Here is a 20,809-nt window from a genome sequence, read left to right on the forward strand (position 1 = left end):
TCTACTTAAGTAATTCCCAATTATCTTCCCCAGAGGGACAAAGGCATTACTATCTGAAACTGTGCTTCTGAACCACTCCTTGGCATTCAATAAATATGAACGCAGCAACCTCCTGAATCATTGAGCCTCAAAGATGACTAAAAAGTCCAAACTTTTTCTCAGAGCTCCTCTACAGCACCTCTTTCCAATCTTCTATATTGGGGTTTTGGAGCTTACAGGCAGCTTCTTCCATCACTAGATGGACCTGACATACAGTTCTTTTTGGAATTTCCACTCGCTGGCCTAATTCTGCATTCTGAGGCTCCCAAAGAGCACTGTAAGCATCTGATTACAATGATCATGCTCTCCTCTTCCTCTTCCTTCCTCCCTGCATGCTGGGGCTCACCTCCTCTCACTATCCAGCTGCATTCCTTTGGACAGGCCTCTCCTTCTTCAAGTATGATCCACAGAACAGAGTGTGACTCCTGCATGGTCTGTCCGGTGGGACTACTAACTTCCCTTGTTCTGCACACGAGGCCCCTAGTCACACCTTTGACTCATTCGGAGCATTTAGCCAGCTGGAACCACAGCCCTTCTTGTCTGTGCTCTGCTGAGGCGCTGAGTCACCCTTCTCCCACCTGGCACTCCCATACATAGGTTGAGACTTGTTTTCTTCATTGGTTTTAATCTCAAGTATATCCCTGTTAAATTTTATCTCCCTGTTAAGTTTTATGATCTGCCTTTTTGTTGTTGAGAGATTTTTGTATTTTCTGTTCTGATCAAAAAACACTATCCTGCTTCCTATGTGTTAGGTGCTAAGTAGAATAAGAATAAGATCACAGCCCTCAAGGGGTTTACAGAGAAAGAGAAATGCATGAACAGATGATTCCAATAGGGTGTTACACAGGATAGCCTGAGTCTCAAGAGGGAAAGGAGGCGAGAATGAGTTGGAACCACCCAAGGCAGAGGAACCTGAGCAAAGACTCAAAGGCATGAACCAGAAGGAAGCAGGTGGGAACTACAGGTCCCCTGAGAGCACTGAACATACCAAGATGGGGAAGAGCAGGAGATGAGGCTGGGGAAGACACATGAGGCAGGATGCAGAGTTCCTCCTAGACCACTTGAAGGAGCCTGCAGGCAAGGGAATGCTTTCAGCAACAAGGCCAGGTGAACCTTGTCACCTCAGGGTTCTTACTGCTCAGGGGTCAGTGCAGCAGAGAAACGATGAGGGCCCAAAGGAAGGAAGGTGCTATGCTTTGAATGTCCCTTCCAGAATGCATGTTGAAATTTAACTGCCATGCTAACAGTATTAAGGGGAGAGGGCTTTGAGGAGGTGATTGGCACGAGGGCTCTGCCCTCCTGTTGCAGGAGTGGGCCAGTTATAAATTCACCCCTCTCTTACCCTCTCCCTTCCGCCATGTTATGACACAGAAAGACGAGCTGGATGTAGCCCCTGGGTCTTGGACCTTCCAGACATTTGACGGGGAAGCTGAATAAATTTCAACTGTTTATATTTTACCCAGTTTATGATATTCTGTACAACAGCAGAAAATGGTCTGAGACAGAATGGAGAGAGAGAAGGAAGGTTTAAAGCACTAAAGGAGATAAAATAGGCAGGATTTATGGCAGTGGCTGACTCAGGGGAGGAGTCTTGGGCAATTCCCAGGACTTGGTTCTTTATATAATGAAGTCATCATCTAACAGAAATTGGGGAAACTTCAATGTCATAGGCATGCGATAAATACCAAAATCAAATTACTAATAATGTTCACTGAGTCTGGTGGAGGACAGAGCCCTGGGTGAGTGTTAGGGCTGGTTCTGTGCCTGCCCCTGCTGCTGACCCCACACTCCAAGCCCTGATCAGTTCATTAACCAGCTCTATTGGTTCCTGTCATTCTCCATTCTCCCATGGTCCCATTCTGCCCTGAGTTTTATCTATAAGAATATTAGGACTGACTTCATCAGTCCTAAAATTTAGATATTACATCTATAGCATTCTCTGAAAATCCCTAACTTGCAAGTCTATCCCCAAAGTTAATGAGTTTCTTTTAAAGGCTTCCCAGGGAGCATTTAAGATATAAATTGCTATTTCTATTCATCATCACAGTGTTACACAGTGAACTCCGCTGACTTTTAGAAAACTATCATAAACATAATAGAATGTAAAAGATGAAGCTAACACTTGGAAAATTTATTTGAAATTTAAAAAATTACACAGGCTTGCAGTAACCCAGGAATTTGGAATATGTAATAAAAAACATCAAATTTTTTCAAAAAGGAAGTCTAGGAGGCAGAGTGGGGACTAAGGCTGCAATAATGAGGCCCATGGGGGCACCGTCTGCCACCTGTAGTTGTAGATCTGCCTCAGTTATTAACTCAGACTCCATAAAGTCCTGGCTGGAGCAGGCGGCAGTCACCCACCAAGCAGCAGGAGTGGGGATCCTGGACCTTCTTGTCATCTTCATATTCAGTGCCTAAAACTCCCAACCCCATTACAATGAAGTCCAGAAAAGAGACTCCCCGTGGTTTCCTGTCCTTCCCACCCACTGCTGCCTGAGGACAATACTACATTAAAAAGGAATTTCGTTTGTTTGGTGAAGAGTCAGGAACACGGCTCAGAGATCTGTTCTTAAAAAGGTAATTAAAACCAGGAAAAATGGTCTAGGCCATTCTGGACGATTTTCAGAGGAAAGTGTTATCTGAAAGACATGTTTTCATGGGGAGTATATAGTCTGCTGTACTCAAGAGCTGCACATCCAGACTCAGAGGCTTCCTTTGGGGTCGTGGAGAGGGAACCACACCAAAGAAAAGCAAAAAAAGGGACATGCCCAGCAAGGGTTCCTTGGACGTTTCTTGATCCATACTGCCTGTGAGCCCAGTGTGAACATTACCTGAGCACATGCTATGTACTTTGTGAGATATACAGATTCAGAATGGAGAAAGAATGATCTGTTGTCAAAGAGCTTTAAGACTAACAGAAGGATAAAAGCCAAATATAAAATAATAACGAGAAGATAACTATAAAAATTATAAAATGCTTAGTGACCTAAAAGTGTTAGTGACCAAACTTAACATTTGTGTTGCCATCCATTATTCTGTTATTATAGAATATTGTATACCCATTACTTAATGCAGTGAATAAACATTACTTTAAGAACTGATATTTGTTGGGGCTGGGGTTATAGCTCAGCAGTAGTAGAGTGCTTGCCTTGCACATGTGAGGCACTGGGTTTGATCCCCAGAACCACATAAAAATAAATCAAGAAAGATATTGTGTCCCATCTTTAAAAAAAAGAATTGATATTTGTTGTGTGTTACTCCAAGCACATTATAACTTATTAACTAAGTAGACTCTATTTTTGTTTCTTCTTCTTCTTCTTTTTTTTTTTTTTTGGTACTAGAGATTGAACCCAGGGGTACTTTGCCATTAAGCTACATCCCCAGCCCTTTTTAGTTTTTATTTTGAGACAGGATCTCACTAAGTTGCTGAGGCTGGTCTTGAACTTGGAATCTTCCTGTTTCAGTTTCCCAAATTGCTGGGATTACAGGTGTGTGCCACACTTCTAGCTATTATTCTCATTACTATTTACCTATTATTCTCTCTCATTCCTATGAGGAAACAGGTTAAAGATCACAAAAAGCCTTGTTATGTAAAGTGAATACAAAAACTATGAGAAAGACCTAAATGAATACAATGGGCACTTAATTTCTATTGGAAAGTTTTAAAAAGGGCTTTCAGGGTTGGGTGTGATGGTATAAGCCTATAATCCCAGCTACTTGGGAGGCTGAGGCAGGAGGACAGCAAGTTTGAGGCCAGTCTCAGCATTTGATAACCAAGTCCCTGTCTCAAAATTAAAAAAAGGACTGGGGATGTGGCTTAGTGGTAAAATGCTCCTGGGTTCAATTCCCAGTACAAAAAAATAAAAAAATAAAAAGCAGGGCTTTCAGGAAGGAAATTTCAGATAGGCCCTGAAGGCTGCTGGGTGCCTGGCTGGGAGAGCAAAGGACAACTGCTCCTGGGAGAGTTGGGAGAGAACAGACCCAGGGAGACCTTCCAAAGGGTTCTGAGGAATTATGTGTCAACAGAGGAGCAGCAGGAGAGGTTAGTCCCGAACTGCAGGGTAGAAAAATTATCAAACAACATTCATTTGGGCACTTTCTCCAAGCTGTGGCTTAGAAAAAATATTCTCTGTTGTGCAACACTCTGACCCAAAGAGATGCCCGAGAGCAGAGCTTCTCAAACTTGAGTGTGCACTGGAATCCCCAGAGGACCTATTAAACCAGACAGCCTGGCCTTTGCCCAGAGTTCTCTCACTTAGGAGGTCGAGGGTGGGGCTGAGAACACACATTTCTTTCTTTTTTTTGGTTTGAGGCAGAGGATTGAACCAAGAGCAAGTGCTCTACCACTGAACTACAGCCCCAGCCTTCCGTGCCTCATCTTAAACAAAACAAAACAAAAACAAAAACAGACAAGGTCTTGCTAAGTTTCTGAGTCTAGCTTTGAATTTGTGATCCTTCTGCTTCAGCCTCCCAAGTAGCTGGAATTACAGGTGTGCGCTACCATGCCCCACTGGGAACATGCATTTCTAAAGTGTTCAAAAAATATCTGCTGCCCCAGGTATTTTACAAACTGCTGCCTCAACCACACAGTCCTGAATCCCACTCTTGTACATTCTGATTCAGTTGGGTGAGACAACTGTCACTTTAAGAAGCTGGCAAAAGGTTCTGGTTTCCACCCAAGCTGGGTACCACACTCCTGGGGGGGGGGGGGGCGGTTGGTGGGTTCATGGTGAGCATGGGGTTGTGGTTCCAAGCAGAGCACTGCTGATTTCAGCCCCATCTCTCACAGTACAGAAGAACTAGAATTTCACCAAGCACTGTTTTTTCCCACTAATAAAAACGCCAAAGGAGGGACAGTCACCAAGACTGTAGAAGAATGAGGCGGGCGTGGTGGCACACGCCTGTAATCCCAGTGACTCAGGTGGCTGAGGCAGGAGGATCACAAGTCTGAGGCGAGCCTCAGAAACTTAGTGAGAATTTGTTTCAAAATAAATAAATAGGGTTGGCGGTGTAGTGCCATACTAAAGCACCATTGGGTTCAGTGCCTTGTGCCACCAAAAAACAAAACAAAAAATCCAAAGCAAGCAAAAAAGACATTAGAAGGAATGAACAAGGACCATAGAGAGTGGCTGGCCACAGGCAGCCGTGGGGACGTTGCTCACTAGGTTCTCTCTGAAGTCCTAGAAGTGTCATGAACTAGAAAAACCAGGCTCTGCTCTGGTGGGGTACCCCAGAACCATGCCCACCATACCACAGTATGCAGTGTGGGGTCTCTAGGTGGCCAGGAGGCTGGAGGTAGAAATGCCCAACATTTCACCATGAACAGCTGCAGTGACTGACAAAAGAAGTCTTGCTCTGTTCTTGTGTAGTGGCTCTCAGCCTGGGGAGCACATTAACTCCATCCAAGGGCTTTAGAAGAGTACTTATGATGGGGGACACTTAATCATATCTCTAGGGTGAGAACACAAGTCTGGTTTTTTTTTTTTTTTTTTTTTTTTTTTGTACTAGAGATTAAACCCAGAGGCATTTACCCACTGAGCCACATCCCTAGTCCTTTTTCTTTCTAATTTTGAAGCAGTTGCTGAGGCTGGCTTTGAACTTGAGATCCTCCTGCCTCAGTCTCCTGTGCCATGTGCCCCCATGCCTAGCTGCAAGTCTGGTTTTGATGCAATGTAGGTCATTCTAGTGTGTAGCTGGGACTAAAAGCAACAGTTACTGTTCAGTGACTCTACAGGTAGACTCAACTAGTGGTTTCACAGCCAGGATTTCTCCCTGGTGAAGCAATGTTTGCCTCTGCCATATCAAATACAGTTCAAAGTCTAGATAACAGATGGTACTTATTTTTGTTCCTATGAGTGCCTTTTGTCTGCAGAACACAAAGAAATGACATTAGTTCCTCAGTCTGAAGTTTAGCAGCCTTCTTCTCTAGCAGAGAGTCATTTCTAAACTGTAACTTTTCCACTTATAATCTCAGCTTTGAATGCTTTGGGTTCCTTCTTTCTTGGGGAGCCAAGGGTTCCACTGAAAGCAGCAAGTTCCTCTTGACTGGCCCCACTGTATTTTTCCTAAGTTAGGATGTTTCTTGCAAAGCCATCCTGGTTGGAGCTGTTTTCAGACCTCCCTGTTGGGAAAGTCTTTTCATGTTCCCACCAGTGCAGTCATCTCAGTCACCCAAGTATGTGTGACTGATTCTAAACATCCAATCTGATTTCATTTTTGGAATTTTTTTTCCCCTCTTTCCTAGAGCAAGTATATTTCTGGCCTTCAAGGGAATGGCTCAATGGCTGGATTCACATGGACGGACAATACCTCCTACTGTGTTATGTCCTGGTTCACTGGAGAAATAATTCCCAATAAAATGTCACAAATAATGTGGCAGACATGGATAAGATGCCAACATTTTATTTTGCAAAGTAAGGATTTTAAAACCCACTATATACTTTCACTAAAGAAAAGCTATCTTACCTCCAAAGCAGGAAATGGAATACAGTATCATCATAAAGGACAATTCTTTTTTGTTTTGTTTTATAGTACTGTGGATGGAACCCAGGTCCTCACGCATATTAGGCAAGTACTCTACCACAGAAATTCAACCCTGTTCCCTTACCCCGGTTTTTTGGTACTGGGGACTGAACCCAGGAATGCTTAATCACTAAGCCACATCCTCAGTCCTTTTTTATTTTGAGACAGGGTCTTGCTAAGTTGCTTAGGGCCTCGCTAAATGTTCAAGGCCATATCACCTCATAATTATGGATACAGTGGAGTTACCCATTACAGCGGTTTAATTTAGGTGGATTTAATGAGAGAGTGAGGGGAGGGGAAAGGAGAAGTGGGAAGAGAAACACCAGTTAGAAGAAAAAGGACAATTTCCTCTGGCATTCACATCTTAGCAATGTCCCAGAGAGTGGCTGTGTCGTCATCTCAGACCAGAGGTTCTTGAATTTTACCTGTTCATCCCCACCGTTTCTGATTCAGTAACTCTGGGGAAAGACACCCGCCCCCACCATCACATTTTCTAACAAATTCTCTTGTTATGCTGATGCTGCTGGTGCAGGGACCACACACACTACAGGAGGCTTTACCTCAGACCATCTGAGATCATCTGAGCTGCTCAGTACAAACTCCTTGCCACACTCAGTGTGTGTAATTCTAGGTCTAATACACCATGGCCCCTAATCACAAATCAACCCCTTCATCTAGTGCTCATGCGCAGAGCCCCTGTACGGTATACAGTGCCTGATCTTCGCTGATACATCACTCACCAAGACAGCCCAGCAGTCTTGCACTGAACTGGCCAAAATAAAAAGGGCAAGAAGAAAAAGTGTCGGGGTCCAGAGTGACATTTTCTTGGTCCCAGCAAAGATGACTAGGGGGCTAGGCTAGGGGTGGAGGGACAAAAGCCCTGGGAATCAGCAAACTTATCGTACTGATTAGCAGCAATCCATATCTATGAATGAGAAAGAATCCTCCACAGGATTGCAAAGGCCAGCCAAATACAAAAAACGGTTCCACAGCTATGAAATAAGTCACTTATGAGGATACTGTGCAAATGACAATGATATTGATGATGCCATTCACCTGCCACTGAGCTTTAAATCTGTCTGACCTTGAACATGCTGTTCCCTCTGCCTCAAAAGGACCAACCAGCAAACACATGAATTCTGTCCTTCAAATACTGTCAAGACTCTGATTCTCTGATGCCAGTAGGTCAAGAAAACTTTTCAGACAATTGTTCCCAAGTTTCCTGTTCTCTCTCTACCAGCACACCCGCCCTCATTGAGAAAGTGGGGGTGAGACAAATCCAAAGCAGATTTCCCTTGAAGCGGGAAGGCCCGATTTTTCTATTTCAAAGAATTGCAGCTCTGGTCATAGAGATCTGTAATCAGATCCAGCAAAAAGTTCTTATCTGAAATGGTTGATACACTGGTTCTAAAAATAATCACAGCTGATAATTTGTCCTCTTTGTGAATGTTAATGACTTATTATGCAACTTCTTAGCAAAAAAAAAAAAATTATCTGAGGACAAGAGGAAACCATAGGAACTACAACAACAACAAAAAAACTAACTGATTTAATAAATCTTGGCCTCTCCTTATCGAAGGGAAATTCCATTCTTCTATTTAATCCTCTGCCCCTCCCAGTAAACTGTAATCCTGACCCCAAGGGCCCTTCCAGTTACAAACATGCAGAAGGACCTGGTAGAGGATTCACACCATTGTCTCCCCTGGAACAGATCCTGGTTGTTTATTTGTTGTCTACTTTTGTTTCTAGTTCTCTGAACCCCTTCACTGTGGCTTACACAGGTGTGGCCCCTGCACACACCCCTTTGAAAACACTCCCTCTTCGCCCAGCTGCTGGAATAATCTCAAAGGCGTGTATTTTCAAGCACTGGATTCCTTATCTGCTGAAGGAGAACATGCATCTGAAAATATTATTTGAAGACTATCTTTTCACTCCATAAAATAAAAGCACAGCCCTTTTGGCTTGGGAGATGGTGATCAAGAGTTCTGAAAAGATTTGGGGAGGCTAAAGATGAGCTCATCACGCACTGGGAAGGACCAACATTTTTTACTTTTTGCCTCTACGCACCACCCTGTCTTGGCCTTTGCTCAAATAAGAGGGAAGTCAGGAAATATTGTGGAGAAACACATGACCATCCAAAAACATAGACATAAAGTTACTTCTCAGCATTATACAGCTTCTATTTCTTTTAGTGACTTGCTCTGAAGGGCAGGACTAGATATAAAAAAATTTCCCCACCATGCCCACCTCCCTATTTAATTTAACTTCTTGCCCACAAGACTAGACTTTCTTTGACACCCTCAGACAATCAGATGTAGCATGAAACTAACAGGAAGGCCTCCAGCTGGCGGAAAGGATTTCTTTGAAATCTTCCTTATTCCACCTAATATTAAAAGAGGTAGGACCACTCATCTCAGTCCCTTGCCACTGCTACAGTTGACAATTCTGGGAGTGCATCTGGGCTCTGGGGTCTATACTTGAGAAACAGAATCTAAGAAGGAAGTGGCTTCTGGCACTGCTGGACTGCAAACCAACATTCAACAGGGGTGATGGGCAGGGTGCAATTACAGATGGCAAGATACAGTAGAATCTGGCTGGACTTGTTAGAAGAGAGGAGTTAAATAAATTCTGCACAGTGAGCAATGGAGGTGAGTCTGGTAAGTGTACCCAGTACTATGATTTGAATGTCCCAACCAAAGCTCATGGTGAAACTGAATCCTCGTTATGAGTTATTAAGAGGGGAGAAATTTAATGTGACCATGGTATTTGGAGGTGGGGGTCTTCGGGAGGCTACTGAGGCCCTCCCTAACCCAATGGAACAGTGGCTTTATAAGGAGAAGACCTGATAAAGCAAGGAGAGGCCTGAGTCAGGAGGCTGGGTCTCACCATGTGATGCCCTTGTATGTGATGATATTGCAAGAAGGCCCTCCCAGATGCCAAGCAGATGTTGGTGCCATGCTCTTGAATTTCCCAAACAAGGTAGTGGAAGTAATTTGTGCTCTGCTCATGAAGGATTAACCATTACAGGAATTGCCTTCTAATATAAACAATTAGAAAACCGGACATGAGCGGTGTAGGACTGAAGATCCTTGAGAGAAAAAACAAACACAAGCCTTACAACTGTCCCAGCCTACTGCAGAGAGGCATAGAGAGGAGGAACCCAGAGCCCAAGGTCCAGTTCAGTTGAAATGATGAAATGACAACAAATCAGAATTTGGGAAGAGACAGCTGGAATTGGTGATTAAGGGGACCCTGGACATCTGGACATCTGCAGAGCAAGAAGCCCCTGGACTCTTTCAGCTGCTATACATGCTTGGAGTGAAACTCCTTAAGGCTGGGGAAAGAAGAAGAAAGCAGTGGGCTGGAAAATTCCTGAAGCTCACACAGCTAGGGTCACTATAGTTTGGTTCTCTGACCCAAAGTACAGAACTTGTAATACATGGGGCATCAGGTAGAGAATTTAATAGGGTCTTATCTTATTAACGGATTTTAAAAGCCTCCTATAAAGACTGAACCCACCTAACAAAACCATCTGTTGGATGGTGCCAACAGATCCTAAGTAACTGTGGGCCAAAACAAGACCAACACTTTAAAGTCTTAAAACAAAATCCAATATATAAAAACATAAAATTAAATTAATACTGACATTTAATAATATATTACCAGTGTGCAAAGAAGTAGAAAAACAGGATCCATAACTTGGAGAAAAATTAACAAAAAGAAATGACCCACCCAGAAATAACAATGATGATGCAATTAGAAACAAGGACACGGGTCTGGGGATGTAGCTCAAGTGATAGCGCACTCGCCTGGCATGCGTGCGTCCTGGGTTCAATCCTCAGCACCACATACAAACAAAGAAGTTGTGTCCGCCGAAAACTAAAAAATAAATATTAAAAAAAAAAAATTCTCTCTCTCTCTCACTCTCTCTTTAAAAAAAGAAAAAGAAACAAGGACATGGAAACAGCTATTATGAATATGCTACACCTGGTGAAGAATCTAGAGAAAACTAAACATGAAGAGAAATATAGGAGATATAAAAGGACATAAATCAGACATCTAGAGATGTACAAAATCTGAAATAATAATACACTGGATGAAATTAGCAGCACATTAGACAATGCAAAAGAAAAGTGAATTTGGAGATAAAGAAATAGAATTATCAAAATGAAACACAGATTTTTAAAAAGAACAAAAAGAAACCAGGGCATCACTGATCTGTAGAACAGATAAGTTACCTAATTTAAGCCAGGTACATGCCTATAATCCAGGCTGAGGCAGGAGGGGTGCTAGTTCAAGACCAGGCTCAGCAATTTAGTGAGAGCTTATCTCTCAAAATAAAAAGAGCTGGGGATGTAGCTCAGTGGTAAAGCTCCCCTTGGTTCAATCCTCAGTACCAAAACAAAACAAAGAGAGACAGAGAGAGAGAGAAAAGAAAAAAGTTACCTAATTTTTATGAATGAAATCTGTGAAAGAGAGGAAAGTGGGAATTGGACAGAAGATTATTCAAAGAAATAATGGTGCTGGAACAACTCAATATCTATATGCCAAACGGGGCGGCGGGGGCGGGGGGGGGGCTTCAAGCATATCTCATGACAACATGAATATTAACTTGAGGTAGATCAGAAAATCTAAATGTAAAATCTAAAACTACAGAACTTTAGAAGAAATCATGAGACAACATCTTTGTGACTTTGGGAATAGGCTCAGAAAGACTCATTAACTTAGGACACACAAAACAGCAAATACATACACAAAAAAAAATCAATTGGATTTCAAAATTAAAAATGTCTGATCTTCAAAAGATACTGTTTAGAAAATGAAAAGGCAAGCTCAAGACAGGTGAAATGTATTTGCAAAATATTTATGTGAGTAAAGAACTCCTACAACTCAATAATAAACAACTCAGTTTAAAAGAGAACTAGTTTGGCATGGTGGTACATGTGTGTAATCCTAGTGAAGGCTGAAGCAGTAGGTTCTTAAGAAGTTTGAGTTCAGCCTGGGCAATTTAGTTAGATCCCGTCTCAAAGAAAAAAAAAGGCTGGGGATGTAGCTCAGTGGCAGAGTACCCCTGGGTTCGATACCCAATACTGGGGCAGGCAGGAGGGAAATACAAAAGATTCAAATAGATATTTAACCAAAAATAGATATATGTAGACAAGTATGGCACATGAAAGATGCTTAACATAATTAGTTATTACGCAAGTGCAACTTAAAATCATGCAACATCACTATGTACCCAGTAGAATAGCCAAAACAAGAGGGATAAGTCTAGGAGAGAAGGTGGAACAATTGGACTTCTGGTTCATTGCTGGTGCAAATGCAAAGTGAAAAGTGCTTTTGCTAAACATTTTGGCAGTTTCTAACAACACTGATGTATTCTTACCATATGACCCAGTAATTACCTTCTTAGTTTTTTACTCAAGAGAAATTTAAATGTCTGATCAAAGGCTTCTATGTGACTATTCAGAGCTGCATTATTGAAAATTTCCAAAAACAGAAATAACCCAAACGTCCATCAACTAGCAAATCAGTATAAGTAAACTAAACATACGATGAAATACTATTCGGCAATTAAAATGCCAATGATTCATGCCACATGAACAGAATGAAGGACAAAAATCACATGATCACCTCAATAGACATAGAAGAGCACTTATTCAAATTCAACACCCTTTCATGACAAAAAAAAAAAAAAAAAACAAACCCCTCAACAATCTAGAAATAGAACCTGATAAAGGCATCTAAGAAAAACCCATTGCTAACATACCTAATGGCGAAAGATTGAAAGTTCTCTCTCTAAGAGCAGGAACAAGACAAGGATGTCTGCTTTTGCCAGTTCTATTTAACACTGTACTGGAGATTTCAGTCTGAGCAATTAGGCAAGAAAAATAAATTTAAAACCATCCAGATAGGAAAGGAAAAAGTAAAAATTATCTCTATTGCAAATGACATGATTCCAAATATAGAAAGGGACTCTAAGGGGTCTATAAAAAACAAAAAACAAAACAAAACAAAATACTATTAAAGCTAATAAACCAGCTCTATAAGGACATAGAATAAAGGATCTATAAATAAAAGATGGGCATGATGTATATACTAAAATCTATAAAACATCATTGAAAGAAATAAAGGAGACTTTTAAATAAGTAGACATCCTGAGATCATGGACCTGAAAACACAATTTTGTTATGATGTCAATACTCCTCAAATTGATCTACACAGTTAACACAATCCCTATTCAAGGAATTCAGCCAGGTGTGGTGGTGCACACCTGTAATCCCAGCAGCTTGAGGCTGAGATGGAGGATAGTGAGTTCAAAGACAGCCTCAACAAAGGCAAGGTGCTAAGCAGCTCAGTGAGACCCTCTCTCTAAATAAAATATAAAACAGGGCTGGTTATGTGGCTCAGTGGTTGAGTGCCCCTGAGTTCAATCCCCAGTACCAAAAAGAACAAAGCTGAAGAACTTATACTTATTTCAAAAGTTACTACAAAACAATGGTAATCAAGACAGTGTGGTCCTGGCATATGCACAGACATATAGATCAATGAAACAGAATTAAGAATCTAGAAACAGGGCTGGGATTGCAGCTCAGTGTAGAGTGCTTGCCTAGCATGTATGAAGAATGAGTTTGATTCTCAGCACCACATACCAATAAATAAATAAAATTTTAAAATTCATCAACAACTAATAAAAAAAGAATCTAGAAATAAACACATAATTTATGGTTAATCAATTTTTTGACAAGGTGCCAAGACAACTTAATGGGAAAAGAATAGTCTTCTGAACACAGAGTGCTGGGACAAATGAACAGTCACATGCAAAGGATGTGGATGGACCTACCTCTCATACCAAATATAAAAACTAACCTACAGGGTGTGCAGTGACACGTGTCTATAATCCCAGCTTCTCAGGAGGCTGAGGCAGGGGAATCACAAGTTTAAGGCCAATCTTGGGAATTTAGTGAGTCTCTGTCTCAAAATAAAAAATAAAAAGGTCTGGGGAGGTAGTTTAGTGGTATAGTACTTTATCTAACATGTACGAGGTCCTGAGTTCAATCCTCTAGACCACAAACAAAAACAAACACAAAACAAAAACACTTCAAAACAGATCATAGACCTAGGAGCTAAAACTTTTTAGAAGAAAACATGGGTATAAACCTTCATGATTTTGGATTGGGCAATAGTTTCTTAAATATGACATCAAATGCACAGCAACAAAAGAAAAAAACAAATACAATGAATTTCATTACAACCAAAACCTTTTGCCATCAAAGAACATTATCAAGAAAAGTGACAAGCTGGGCATGGTGGTGCACACCTGAAATCCCAGCAATTGGGAGGCTGAGGCAGGAGGAAGTTGAAAGCCAGCCTCAGCAATTTAGCGAGGCTAAAGCAACTTAGCAAAAAATAAAAAGGGCTGGGGATATAGCTCAATGGTTAAGCACCTCTGGGTCGATCTTTGGTACTCCCTCCCCCCCCCCCCCCAAAAAAAGGAAAATAACAAACCAGCATGGTAGTGCATACCTATAATCCCAGAGCATACTGGGGATTGAAGCCAGTAGGTCTCAATTTAAAAATTTATTTAAAAATTTTTGAGATACATCTGGGCGTGGTGACACACATCTGTAATTCCCAATGACTCAGGAGGCTAAGGCAGGACGGCTTCAAGTTTCAGGATAGCATGGGTAATTTAGAGAGTCCCTGTCTCAGAATACAAATAACAAGGATTGGGGATGTGGCTCAATGGTAAAATGTCCCTGGCTTCAATCCCCAGTATCTCCCACACACACAAAAGAAGAAGAAAAAAAAAAAAAAAAAAAAGGCAAGACAACTCACATAACAAGAGAAAATATTTGCAAATTGTGTAGTTTATAACGGATTAAAATTAGAACACACTAAGAACTTTTATAATTCAAGAATAAAAAAGACAAGACCAATTAAAAAATGGGCAAAGGACCTGAATGGACATTTCTCTAAAAATTAATAGTTAACATTAGAAAAGATGTTCAATATCACTAATCATTAGGAAAATGCAAAGAAAAGCACAATGAGATCCACTTTCTTCACATGTTGCTAGTAGGCATGCAAGACAGTGCAGTCTCTTTGGAGCCAATTTAGCAATTCCTTAACAAGTTGAAATTAAGAGTTGGCATTTGACTCAACAATTGCACTTCCAGATAAGTATCAAAAAGAACCGAAAGCACAGGTTTCTACAAAAATTTGCCCATGAACATTCACAGCAGGATTATTTATAATAGCCCCCAAATATCCATCAACTGATGCAATGGATAAACAACATGTGATATCTAGAGCTGAGGATATGTAGCTCAGTGGTAGAGCACTTGCCTAGCATGTGGGAATGAGGCTTTGGGCTCACTCCCCAGCATTCCAATAACAAAAAGTGACATCTATACAACGGAATATTATTCAGTCAAAAAAAGAATCAAGTGCTGGTTCATACGACACCATGGCTGAATCTTGAAAACAGTGTTATGTGAAAGAACCCAGACATGAAAGGCCACAAAGCTATGATTCCATTTATTCAAAATGTTTACAATGGACTTTCAAAAACTACATGGCATGGGCAACTAGTTTCAGATTATCTTTGATGAGGGGCTAGAGTGGGTAGAGGAAGGGACATTCAGAAACACTGAAATCACAAATGTTCTGAGACCCTTGCTGGAGTGGAAATAAGGTTTCAGGACATGGTTCTGTCACCGATACAGACACTAAGTCCAAGATACTATGAGTTCCTTAACTTGAATCACTGAAATGGGCAGTTGGACCAAGAGTCAAGAAAGCTCAGCTTTTTCACTAAACAACGGTGTGACCTTGAGGAAGTCAATTAATTGCTTGAGTTTCCATCTACATGTGATTAAATGATCTCTAAAATTCCAAGAATTGACAGCCTACGTATCCTGCATCATCAGGTCTAGAATTAACAAGCAACAAACACTACATTACCTAGCAAGCTAATAACACCCTATATTATTTGAACTTCCAAAAGATAGCCAGGAATCATCTGCTTATTTTAAGAGCTCACTGTTCCTTGGGTAAGACACTTTTTGACAGAAGTAATAGTTTAGATGGACAGTCCCAATGTTTTGGAGAAAACCAAGTAATTTATTGACAACAAAGCTTTTTTTTTTTTTTTCTTTTCTGAAAATTTCATGGCTACAGGCCCAGAAATTTAAGTTCCCAGAAGACTCTTCTTTTTTTAAAAAATATTTTTTAATTGTAGATGAACACAATACCTTTATTTTATTTACTTATTTTTTATGTGGTTCTGAGGATTGAACCCAGTGCCTCACACATGCTAGGCAAGTGCTCTACCACTGAGCCACAACCCTAGTTCCCCCTCAAGAAGACTCTCAAAAATATGTTCTCAATTCCTTTCTATCTCCCACCCAGAGCTGAAAGAATCACACCAACTGTGTCATATTAAACACATCTGCATTCAACACTGATAAAAGTGCATGACTGAAGAACAGATAAGAATTGTTTTCAATTTGTTCAGATGGAATTGGTTAAATTTAACCTAATTAGACCAAATAATCAAAGCAGGTGTTTGTAAGTTGCCAATGTTTTTATTCTCTGTAATTGTTCGGCTCTATTTCCCAAGAACTTAAGTAAAGGAAGTTAATATGTCATAAAAATCACTGACCTTACATTTATTCATGTCACACATATATTATTCATGTTCTAGGCAGTACAAATACAAGGCATTGTTGAATACTTCTCACAGATTTAACCATTTAACCATGAGCAACATCTAAGCTGGCCTGTGGGAGGGATTATGTTACCCAACTTCCATTATATAAATACAAGCAGTAAGAAGTGAAAGCCTATCTTCTAATCTTCTCCTGATCTACAAAGCACACTGACTTGGCGTTTAGACTATTTAGGGATTCTGACTTCACTCTCAAGCTGGTCACTTTTAAGGCATTTAGAGAAAAAATAATAATAATAATAAAAGTTACATTCCAGTTAAAACAAAATGTTTATTGCACTTGGCAGAGTGATGGGATCTGAACTATAAATCCCAACTAACAAAGAAACCACAAAACCAGTCCCCAGCAGCCTGGTCCTGGGAAGTGTTTTGTGTAGTGGCCGTAGGTCTACAATCAAAAGGAAAAAGGGCAGGTGGCTGCCCGGAGCAGCGAGTATTCTCTTTCTAGTAACATACTCCAGTCCCAGCTATGCTTTCGTATTATTCTACACACCCTGGGGATGGGGAACAAACGCAGGCAGGAAAGGCCCCATGATTTATAAACTCCTGTAAAGGGGATCCCTCCCTGAGGCTTGGGGCTTCTATGGCAGGGGCAGAAGCCTGGAAAGCTGGATCCCTGAGGAGAGTGACTGGTCTTTCCTGATGTGGCATACTTGGAGAGCTCAAGCTCTGCCACCTTAGTACTCATGTGACAGAGTTCTCTCTGCCTCAGAATGTCCAAAATGAAGGAACACTAGTACCCCCTACTCTTCATTAATGCACATAAATATGTGACATATGTTGAACTGGTGGTGCTTGGCTCAAAGAATGCTGGCCATTATTATCAACTCCTTCAAGGAGGCTGATGTTGAAAACAGTGTTTCCTGCCAGTATGGGGTACATACCTGCAATCTCAACTATCAGGGAGACTGAGGCAGGAGGGATCACAAGTTCGAGGAAACCATGCCAACTTAGAGAGATTCGTCCTCAAAATAACTTTAAAAAAATGTTTTTGAAGACTGGGGAGGTAGCTCGGTGCTAAAATGCCCCTGGATTTAATCCCCAGTGGGGAGGAGGGATGGGGGGGAGTTTCCTTGTATAATGCAAATCTTTTTCCAGTTAAAAAAAATTTTTTTTTTTTGAGGGAGGATACTAGGGATTGAATCCAGGGGTGCTCTACTACTATAATACATCCCCAGCTCTTTTTAATTTTATTTTGAGACAGGGTCTCACTAAGTTTCCCAGGCTGGTTTCAAATTTGTGATCCTCCTGCATCAGCCTCCTGCTTCAGTCTCCTGAGTTGTGTGGGCCACCTTGCAAGGTTAGTAAAACATTTCTATGAAATTGTTATGTCATTTCTTCATTTCTTTTGGATTAACAAATCCTCTTCAAGATTCATATTTCAGTGTGTCACATATGCATATAATTATAAAAGAACCAGGTTGCTTAAAGTTTGGAGCCTTGGAGGAAAAAAAACAACCCACTCATAAACTCATCCAGAGAGTTTCAAATGAAAGTCTGAAAGTGTAAGTCGGTATAACATTTGTTTAAATACTTGGTAAATAGCTATGAAAATAGCTATGAAAAACTCAAATTTAAGGGTATGGGCATAGATAGAAACAGAAAGTCCATCTCTCAGAGTAAAAGAGGTAAATATTTAGTCAAGTCTCAGAGGGTATTTTAGTAGGTAGATATTTCAATGGAAAATTTCCGATCTGGGAGCAAATAACTTAAGATGGATTTAAAATTAGAATGAAAGCTCTCTGTTTCCAGTCCCTGCTCAGGCCTGTAACCCAGCCCGAGCGTCCTGTGGTGGACTTTTTCTCCCTCATTCCCCAACTCCAATTGGAGACTATAATTTTCCTTCCTGCAGGAAACTGATATATACTGGTGACAGCTGGATGCAGAAGAGGAAAAAGAATACAGGGGACAGAAAGTCCTTGTGGGTTTAAATCACTTTTAAACTCCAAACAAACCCCCACATTTGGACTTTTCAAAACCTAGTTAATGGCTGAGGAAACCTCAAATGACTGGGAAGTACTAAGATAAAAGTTTGAATTACACAAAACACATCATTATTGTGAGCTTTTCTAATTATCTTCCTTGCCTTTTCCCTTCACTGTGTTTTTCAATGTTTATGCCCCCAGCCTTCAATGTGGTTCTGAGACACTTTTGAGGTAGGAATAGCCTTCTAAGGTCACTTTCAGATTAAGGTGTGAGAGGCTATGGGCAGATTCTCCTTCATGAAAACAGTTTCCCTGCAATTATTACTTCATTTCTTTGAGAATAACTAGTCCCTTCTAGATTCATATTTAAATACCTAACATCTAAATGTGTACACACACACACACACACACACACACACACACACGTGAAACAGAATTATTGCATAAAGTTATGAAAATAGAAAATAGGAGGAAGTCCTCTATAATCCCACCTATTTTGAGAGGGGTGGGTACTGGGGATTGAACCCAGGGGTGCTTTACCACTGAGCTACATCCCCAGCCCTTTTTATTTTTTACCTTGAGACAGGATTCCCACTAAGTTGCTTAGGGCCTCACTAAGTTAGGCTAGCCATGAACCTATGATCCTTCTACCTCGGGCTCATGAGACACTGGGATAACAGGCATGCGCCACCATGCTGCCCAGCTAGAATCCCACCATTCTAAACAACTGCTTTTAGCACTGTACTGCCTTTCCTTCTGGTCTAGTCCTCCACTCTCCATGTCCCACCTCCCAAGCCCCCCATACTGGTTATCACAAAGACTGGGCAAATCTCCCCAATAGTTGGTGAATGAATTTTCAGTTAGAGTGCAAGAAGCTATAGGATGAGGGTGGAGAATGAAATGCCACCACCTTGTCTTAAAAACCACATGATCTAACTTTTTGTTTTATATCCTTCAGTAATCTCCTTAGTCTACAGAGTCAACTCCAAGCCCCTTAGACTGTGTCCTGTGGGGCCCTCCAGGAGTGATTTTCTGCCTCCCTAGCCTCACCTCTAATCTCTCTTGCCTGGCATTGAACCTAGCACTCAGACACCCTGTCCTAGTTCTTTGAAGGCTGTGGTGATCTATGCCCTCTGGCCATGCTCCCTACCATCAATAATACCCACCTGCTCCTTGCTCATCTGGTGAATCCCTGCTTATCATCATCAAAATCCACTCAACCAATTTCTTCTCTAACAGCCATTCTTCTCCTCCCAAGGAGAAATGACCTTTTGCTTTAGTGCCTCAAATGTATCCCACACATGCTTCTTGAACAGCATCTATAATCCCTTACTGTGTTTATTTAAAAGCACAAGACATATTCCTCTCTAGTCCAGACAGGTGCTCAACATATGTTTGATGCTAGCTAGCATATCTCATGAGTGAAAAAATAAACAAACAAGAAAAAAAAAGATCTTTTTCTAGATCAGTTTGAGGGGCAAGGGCATCCCTAATCAAGAGGATTCCAGACAATCTATGCCAGGTGTGCAAGCATTTCTTCTTTCCTGAAGATGCTTAAACTATGAGGAGAACTATAAAGGTGAGGGTTGAACACAGTTTTGCCAGGCTGCAGGGGACTCTATTATACACACGGTTTCCAGCTAATGATAAATAATAATAAGAGTAGCTATTTTTATTGTGCACTTACTCAGTGCCATGCAAAGCTCATTTGTACATAAGGGTTTATGCATATAGTTGAAAACCACCCTAAGATACAGATTCTATTATTATCCCCATTTACAATGGAGACAAAGTGTCTTAAAGAAGTTCAAAAAGGTCAAAAAATAAATGGCAGATCTGGGATTCAAACCTAGGGATCCGGCTTCAGAGTCTGTGTGTATGCTTCCTACTCTGTGGAGGTAGATCTATATATGATTTATAAACATGCACACAAAATTAATTATCTCATTTGAATTCAGAAAATAAAGTCATATATGATTGATGCATGAGTTTAAATCAAGACTTGTAACTTAATAATAACTGTACTATCCTAAAAACTGAGCAAAATTGCATTTTACCCAATCAGTTACTAACAAACATATTCAGTGAGGGCTTACTATGTGCTTGGTTGGGTAACAAAGACTATAGGACATGGTCCATTCTTCCAAGGAGCTTAATACCATGACATTATTTTGAAAGCATACTAAAATCTACACATCCAGACAAGTGATCATTGATTTGGGGAGATACTTATCTACTGCTCAAACTGCCTTTGGAAACAATTTATGAGACATACAAGAACAGATTTCACTACTTTAAGGTCACAGCTTATTTTTATCCCAAGGAGTGCTATCCATCTTAATCACTGACTTACTTGACATTTAGTTAGTTTAAAAATCTAGCCCAAACTCAAAGGATGAAAACTTACTACTACTATTTGTGTGGATGCATCCCATGAATACACACATTCATATAGGTAGATATAGCTACATGCACACTTATCCTGTGGTTTATGAGGGCAATTCCCAAAGTCCAGTGCTGTCCAATTCAATATAGTGTAAGCCATATATGTAATCTGAAAATTTATAGTAGCCACGTTTTCCTTCATCAA

At 40.8% G+C, this 20,809-nt stretch overlaps 1 protein-coding gene across 1 annotated transcript in view; it reads right to left on the reverse strand.

The window, feature by feature from the left end:
* Positions 1-20,809, reverse strand: part of Thada (THADA armadillo repeat containing) — a 310,445-nt gene that overhangs the window by 47,429 nt on the left and 242,207 nt on the right. The window lies entirely within an intron of this gene.

This window comes from Marmota flaviventris, chromosome 14, assembly GCF_047511675.1.
Source record: "Marmota flaviventris isolate mMarFla1 chromosome 14, mMarFla1.hap1, whole genome shotgun sequence".
Taxonomy (NCBI): Eukaryota; Metazoa; Chordata; class Mammalia; order Rodentia; family Sciuridae; genus Marmota; species Marmota flaviventris.